The 8,378-nt window shown below is 42.1% G+C and overlaps 1 non-coding gene across 1 annotated transcript; it reads left to right on the forward strand.

Moving 5' to 3' along the window:
- Window positions 1–234: 234 nt before the first annotated feature.
- Window positions 235–372, forward strand: LOC119930184. Its single transcript, XR_005451672.1, has one exon. It is a non-coding gene; the product is annotated as a small nucleolar RNA SNORA7 (small nucleolar RNA).
- Window positions 373–8,378: the final 8,006 nt, after the last annotated feature.

Genomic DNA, 8,378 nt, shown 5'->3' on the forward strand with positions numbered 1-8,378 from the left:
GCTGAATTATACCCCTTTTACTGATAGGAGAAGTATCATCATCATCTTCATCAATTGTATTTATTGAGCGCTTACTGTGTGCAGAGCACTGTACTAAGCGCTTGGGAAGTACAAATTGGCAACATATAGAGACAGTCCCTACCCAACAGTGGGCTCACAGTATAAAAGGGGGAGACAAAACCAGAAGTAGAAGTAGTAGTAATAATAATATTTTTTAGTGCTTAGCACCTGGGATTCCTCTCAGGATCGCACCTGGAGGGTTTTCAGTACTTTACCAGTCTTGGATACAAGAGGGAGAGTCAAGCAGAGGCATATCCAATCCCTTCCTAGCTTGGGCAGAGGCTAGTGAGTGGAAGGCAATCTGCTACAAGTCAAAACTCACCTGTGTTGGGCAGCAGAGACATGGGAGAGAGTCAAGGAGAGAGAGTCGAGGGCAGAGACACAAGTTTACTGCACAGAAGAAGGCAATGCTAAAACACTTCCATGTTTTTACCAAGAAAATTCAATGGGTACACTGCCAGAACGTTTACAGTTGGAGATGGGGTGTTCTGGGAGAGATTTGTCCGTGGAGTCCCTATAGGTTGGAGATGACTCAACAGCCTAAGACAAGAGCTTGGAACATATTCTGAAAGGATAGGCAGTCATAAAAATATTTACAGAGTAATCAAAATGAACAATTGAATGTACAACTAAATAAATTAATAAAAGTACTGAGGATGGATATAAATAAGTGCTAGAGATGGCTGTTAGGTTTATGTGACTTGGGATACTGGGAATTGGAGAAGCCTTGTAAAGAAGATGAGATTTGATTAGGTATAAAGAAGCGCTTTCTGGCATCAAGACTTATTAAATCTTGTAATGAGTTATTGAATGCTACCAATCAATAACATTTATTAAGTGTCTGCTGTGTCCAGAACATTGTATTCAATTCATTCATTCAGTCAAACGTATTTATTCATTCATTCAATCATATTTATTGAGCACTTACTGTGTGCAGAGTAGTGAACTAAGCACTTGGGAGTATACAATATAACAATAAGCAACACATTCCCTGCCCAAAACGAGCCTACTGCTTTGGATAGTTCAGTATAATTAGTATACATGATCCCTGACGCAAAAAGTTTACAATAAGAGGAAGCAATAGAGTATAAGAAAATGCACATGTGTACTTAAGTGCATAGGTGGCACAGAGGGGCTGAAGTAGCATTTGGGAAATGTAAAGCGGGGCAATTAGAGATGAATTGAGGAAGGCCCCCCTGAGGAAATGTGATTTCGGAAAGGCTTTGAAGATGGGGAGATCTGTGGTCTGTCAGATATGAATTGGGAAGGAGTTATGTTTGCTCAAAATCCTTGAGCGAATCAGAGACAGAGTTGAAAATCAACTGCAGCAGCTTTAATTAGGTTGTGTCAAGAAGAAACTAATTCTTCCCCTAGCCTCAGTCAAATGATAAATCATACTTACTCCTTCCCACTTCTAGATCTATAGTCTACTGTAGGCATATGTTTTTGCAAGAGTTTGAAAAAATTGAGTGCAATTTTATTCAAATATGTTTTCATGAGTAAAATACCCTCCTATTCCTTAGAAGAATGATGTCTTATTTACTCAAAGATGGGCTAGATTTATGTATGATTTACCCAGAATTTAATTTGTACTTAGAAATGACCTCAGCAATGACTATTAGCCCCTCTTCAGTTACTGGGGCAATGAATCCCCAAATTTATCCTTCACCATTCAAGCTGCTCTGTCGATGGGGATGAGAGTGGAAGAGAACTGCATGCTCTAGACTGTAAGCTTGTTGTGGGCATAGAATGTGTCTGATATGTTGTACACTCCCAAGCATTTAGTACAGTGCTCTGCACACAGTAAGTCATCAGTAAAAACAATTGACTAACAGGAGAGAGCTGGATTAGGGGTTGGGGATGCTGAGGAGATTGTGTATGGAAACGTGCTGAAGGCCCAGTGACTGGGAATTCATTCGTTAGTATTTATCGAGCTCTTACTGTTGTGCAGAGTGCTGTACTAAGCGCCCTATGTCCTAACTGCCATCCCAGAGGCTTCAGGACTGTCCCAAGGTGCCAGGGAAGCTGTTGTGAAGGTGGAACAAACACGGTTTACTGATGGATTTAATATGTAGCTTGAATGAGAGAGAAGAGTCAGGAATAACTCCAAGTTTACAGGCTTGTAAGTCAGAAAGGATGGTGGTGTAGTCTACAGGGATGGGCAAATCAGGGGGAGGACAGGGTTTGGGTGGGAAGATAGAGAGTTTGGTTTTGGGCAAGCTAAGCTTGAGGTGATAGGAGGACATCCAAGTAGAGATGTCTTGAAGGCAAGAGGAAATGTGAGACTGCAGAAAGGGAGAGAGATCAGGCCTGGAGATGTAGATTTGGGTATCATCTGCATAGAGGTGGTAGTTTTAGCCATAGGAGTGAATGAGTTCTCCAAGGGAATGGGTGTAGATGGAGAATAGAAGGGGACCCAGAACTGAACTTTGAAGGACCCCCGCAGTTAATGGGTGGGAGGCAGAGGAGGAGCCCACAAAGGAGATTGAGAATGAACAGCCAGAGAGATGAGGAGAACCAGGAGAGGACAGAGTCAGTGAAGCTAAGGTTGGATAACATTTCCAGGACCAGGGGGTGATCCACAGTGTTGAACGCAGCTCAGAGGTCTGTACTGTGTGCAGAGCACTGTACTAATTGCTTGAGAGAGTATGATATAGGAATGTAACAGACACATTCCCTGCCCACAACGAGCTTACAGTCTCAAGGGGGAGACAGACACTAATATAAATGAAATTATAGATATATACATAAGTGCTCTATGGCTGGGAAAGCGGATGAATAAAGGGAGAAAGTCAGGGTGACACAGAAGGGAGTGGAAGAAAAGGAAAAGAGGGCTTAGTCTGGGAAGGCCTCTCTGAGAAGATGTCTTCAATAAGACTTCGAAGATGGGGAGAGTAAATGTCGGATAAGAAGAAGGAAGGTGTTCCAGGACAGAGACAGAACGTAGACTAGAGGTCAGTGGTGAGATAGATGAGATCAAGGTGCAGTGAGAAGGTTAGTATTAAAAGAGCAAAGTATGCTTGCTGGGTTGTAGTAGGAGAGTGGTGAGGTCGGGGCCAGGGGCAAGGTGTTTGCTGTTTATAGTGTATAAGCAAATTAAGCTAAACTATACTAAGCTACATTAACTGTACAGAGATTCTGGAATGAATCCTAATTTATAACTTATGTCTTTGTTAAATTTGAACCCTACGACACAGCCATTCTTGGTGCAACATCATTTTCTCATATCCAATATATAAGAAAATACTGCAATGCAATACTATTCCACTTTTCTTTTTGCACTATATTCCAGTGGAATGATTTCATTGCCAAATCACATTTCAGATTTTGTGTATTTTATGACTTTTCAAAGGCTCTCAAAATTATTTTCCCTCAAAATCACATTGGTTATTTTTGCATTGTCGTCTTGGGTTATTAGTTGATAATGGTATCACTGAAGGTATAAGTTTTCTCTTATCCAGTGAGATCTGATATTTTCTCTTTTATGGAAGTAGCTGTTATTTATTGGCTTATTTTAACATCAAAACTAAAGAATCTTCCTTTCTATTGTCTAAGAAAATAAATATCCAGATTGTCTTCCCCATAGTTTATTTCTCGAGCTTGAAAATTCCCATTGAGGGAAATTGGCTTAGAAAAGCTTCACATTTACTTCTTAAAAGTATGGACTATTTCATTGATCATCAGGAATTCTGGCAGCAGGACTTTGGGTGCTGGTACTTCTGGGCAGTGAATAGTTTTATGGAGCTTGCTAATATATCTACCATAAGCAATAAATAGCCTGCTAATTTACCCTCTCTGGAATAATAAACTTATTACCAGGAATAAACTTAGTCCAGTATCTAAATTTATATCCTGCTTCCACTGTTTGTGAAGATTTCTGTTTGTTTCCCATAACAGAATATGAGCTGCATGTGGGCAGAGAAAATACCTTGTAAGGCTGTTGTGCTTTCCAAGTGCTTAGTACAGGGTGTTGCGTTCAGTTGGCACTCAGTAGAAACACTACTACTATGCATGGCTAAATCAACTTTAGAGGCTCCCTTTAAAGTGGACCCTGAACTATCAGAAGGGATGCAACTTAGGATAATTTGGTTGTGGCCTTCATATGGCAATCCTTTAGCAATTTCATTAATCTCCTACAAGCCATTAGGCAGTGGCAAAATAACATTACCATTGACGAGACCCCAGAAAACAGGCTTTCTGTCCCTACTGAAACAGTGTTTGATATAAGCCAGCTTCTCTGGGTTGGACTCATTCAAGGTGTAGAAATTGGGATATGCAAACATTAAGTGACTAATATGGGAAGACTGCCTGCTAAAGAAATGCCACAGGGAAACATTGAGCTACAACTTCAGTGACTCATAGTTGTGGGCTTCTGGAAAACCAGGAAAGAGGGGCAGTTATATTTGAACAGAAGCATTGGATAACCTGTGACATGGAGAGGCACAGTTCCACATCAGCCAATCAATCAATGATATTTAATGAGTGCTTATTGTTGAAAAGCACTATCCTAAGCACTTAGGGAAGTACAATGACCTCTACCAGCTCTGTTACATTGTACTTCCCTAAAGTACAATAGGATAGTGCTTTTCAACAATAAGCACTCATTAAATACCATTGATTGATTGGCTGATGTGGAACTGTACCTCTCCATGTCACAGGTTATCCAATGCTTCTGTTCAGATATAACTGCCCCTCTTTCCTGGTTTTCCAGAAGCTGAGAGAACTGGTAGAGCTGGTAGAGGTGAACCCTGACCTCAAGGAGTTTTCAGTCTAACGGGTCCCCAAAAGGCAAATATGGTTAGCCAAATGAAAGACATAATAATCCCCTAAGCAATGTATATAAAGGACACTGGTAGATATAAACATGTAACAACCCATGATTCTTTGGACAGTCTACCTGACATATGATTTTGACATCTGCCAAAAAATATATCCCTGTCGAACATAGCAAATTATGTAGGAAAACAAATTTCAGGTGAAGAATCATAAAAAAATATCCTCCAGATGTATATAAAAATGGGCTAGTCTGTATTCTCAGTTCATTTGTTTCCTACTGGAGTTGCCAATACCATAAGCTATTTCAATTCCATGCCATAATTTATGTTATCCTTGAAAAGTACTTGCTATATTGACATGTCTTTTGAAATAGTCTGCAGTGCTTATTTATGATGGCCCATAAATGTTAGAATAACCCTGTAACTTCTCACAGCGAGATCAAGTATCCAAAATCAACAAAATATGCAGCTGTACCCTGACAGTAGTTTTCATTCAAGAAAGGAATATGTAGATTTAAAGGAATTTGCATGACAGCACATTCTCTCAAGTAAAAGAATCTAAGATTCTATACATGGAAAACCATGCAAACCAAAGTGATTAATCCATATGAGAGATTGCATTTTATCCTATTTAGGTACATTTAGGTGCATTCTTAAATACACAACTGTTGTATTTGTGAAACTAATTAACACATAAAAAGTCCAGCTGTAATAGTAATCAGAACTTGCTGATTCAACAGACTATAGTTTAGGGTATTATCACAACCTGCACATCTGGCCCTCAGTTGAAGATCTGGAGTTGCTCATATCACCAAGTTAATACCTTGGGATTCGGACGCAAGTTTTTATTGGTGCCAGTTGTGAAGCCAACATGTGGTCTAAAGCCAAGGTACGATTCAAACGTTGTTTCCCCTGAAAGGAAGAGCAAAGAAAAGTTCATGTTATTCATTCAGTCATACTTATTGAGCACTTACTGTGTGCAGAGCACTGGACTAAGTGCTTGGGAAGTACAAGTCGGCAACATAAAGGGATGGTTCCAACCCAACAATGGGCTCACAATCTAGAAGGAGGAGGCAGACAACAAAACAAAACAGAACATGTAGATAGGTGTCAAAACTATTAGAATAAATAGAATTATAGCTATATGCACGTCATTAACAAAATAAATAGAATAGTAAATATGTACAATTAGAGTAATTAATCTGTACAAATATAGTAATAATAATGGCATTTATTAAGCACTTACTATGTGCAAAGCACTGTTCTAAGCGCTGGGGTGGTTACAAGGTGATGATCAGGTTGTCCCATGGGGAGCTCACAGTCTTAATCCCCATTTTACATATGAGGTAACTGAGGCACAGAGAAGTTAAGTGACTTGCCCAAAATCACACAGCTGACAATTGGTGGAATTGGGATTTGAACCCATGACCTCTGACTCCAAAGCCCATGCTCTTTCCACTGTGCCACGCTACTTCTCTATACAATATATACAAGTGCTGTGGGGAGGGGAAGGAGGCAAGGCGGGGGGATGGGGAGGAGGAGAGGAAAAAGGGGGTTCAGTCTAGGAAGGCCTCCTGGAGGAGGTGAGCTCTTAGTAGGGCTTTGAAGGGAGGAAGAGAGGTAGTTTGGCGGTTGTGTGGATGGAGGGCATTTCAGGCCAAGGGAAGGATGTGGGCCGGGGGAGGACGGCGGGACAGGCGAGAATGAGGCACATTGAGGAGGTTAGCGGCAGACGAGCAGAGGGTGCAGGCTTGGCTGTAGAAGGAGAGAAGGGAGGAGAGGTAGGAGGCGGTGAGGTGATGGAGAGCCTTGAAGCCGAGAGTGAGGGGTTTTTGCTTGATTCGTAGGTTGATAGGCACCACTAGAGATTTTTGAGAAGGGGAGTGGCATGCCCAGAGCGTTTCTGTACAAAGATAATCCAGGTAGCAGACTGAAGTGGGGAGAGACAGGAGGTTGGGAGATCAGTGAGGAGGCTGATGCAGTAATCCAGTCGGGTTAGGATGAGAGATTGAACCAGCAAGGTAGCGGTTTGGATGGAGAGGAAAGGGCAGATCTAGGCGATGTTGTGGAGGTGAGACCGGCAGGTTTTGGTGATGGATTGGATGTGTGGGGTGAATGAAAAAGCAGAGTCGAGGATGACACCAAGGTTGCGGGCTTGTGAGATGGGAAGGATGGTAGTGCCATCTACAGTGACGGGAAAGTCAGGGAGAGGACAGGGTTTGGGAGGGAAGATAAGGAGCTCGTTCTTGGACATATTGAGCTTTAAATGGTGGGCAGACATCCAGATGGAGATGTCCTGAAGGCAGGAGGAGATACGAGCCTGGAGGGAGAGAGAGAGAGCAAGGGAAGAGATGTAGATTTGGGTGTCATCAGCATAGAGATGATAGTAGAAGCTGTGGGAGCGAATGAGTTCACCAAGCGAGTGAGTGTAGATAGAGAACAGAAGGGGATCAAGAACTGGCCCTTGAGGAACCCCTGCAGTAAGGGGATGGGAGGGGGAGGAAGAGCTGCAAAGGAGACTGAGAGAATGAATGGCTGGAATCATGTTATCATTATATATATTTTATATGTTATATATTTATATTTCATTGTGTATGTCATCATTATACCATACCCGTAACCCAGTTAGCTTTGGCTTCAGATGGAAAGCAAGTGAGGCGGTTACCTCAGAGCACACCATGAAGCGGGTGGTGGCCATTGAAAATTTGAAAGCACCCACCTGAGTCAGAAGCAGCCCCTGTGTGAACGGGAACTTGGGAAGCAATGCTGTGGAGCAAGAGAGGTCCGCTGCTCACCTACTTTCTGTCCCCCGACCCTCACCGCCCTGACAGAATATGCTCTAGGTTCAAGAGTTTGATTGGATTTTAATCCGATGACATCATTCGGAACACTTGAGTAGGCACATGGCGCAGTGCAATGATGTCATATAGAATGGGAAAAGACCGCAGATTTTTCTTTCTTGAGAGCAACCAAATGTCTGAAACTGGCCCAGGACACAGCATGTTGTTTTATTTGATTTATTGGCTGGAACACAGTGAGGGTTCAGCAGCTAAGCTGTGCTTTAATCAGATACCATAATTACAGCAACAGGGAAATATTGAAATGTTGAGATTCTATAATAAGCTTTATCTAGATCCCACAGCTCCCTCCAGCAATCACCCCAACTCCCTCTTTCCTATTTTTCTCCAAACTCCTGTTATCTTAACTTCAGCAACTCTCTTCTTGGCCTCATAGAATCAGATTTTGCCCTCTCGACCTCAGTGACATCAATGATCTCCTCTGAACCCTGTCTAGTGGGGCTCTTCTCTTCCCTAATCATCCTTGACCCCTCAGCTGCCTGTAGCTCTTTTAAGCACTCTGTTTTTCTTGGAACACTATTAGATCGGCTGACATGGTTCTTTTGTGGTTCTCCTTACATCTCCGACCACTCAATTTCATTCACTAGCTCCTCTTCCACCTCTCATCCTCTGTTGATGTTCCACAACGCTCCATCCTGGGCATGCTACTCTTTTTGCTCTGCAGTCAATTTTTTTTTTCTTTTTA

The sequence above is a fragment of the Tachyglossus aculeatus genome, chromosome 6, assembly GCF_015852505.1.
Source record: "Tachyglossus aculeatus isolate mTacAcu1 chromosome 6, mTacAcu1.pri, whole genome shotgun sequence".
Lineage (NCBI taxonomy): Eukaryota > Metazoa > Chordata > Mammalia > Monotremata > Tachyglossidae > Tachyglossus > Tachyglossus aculeatus.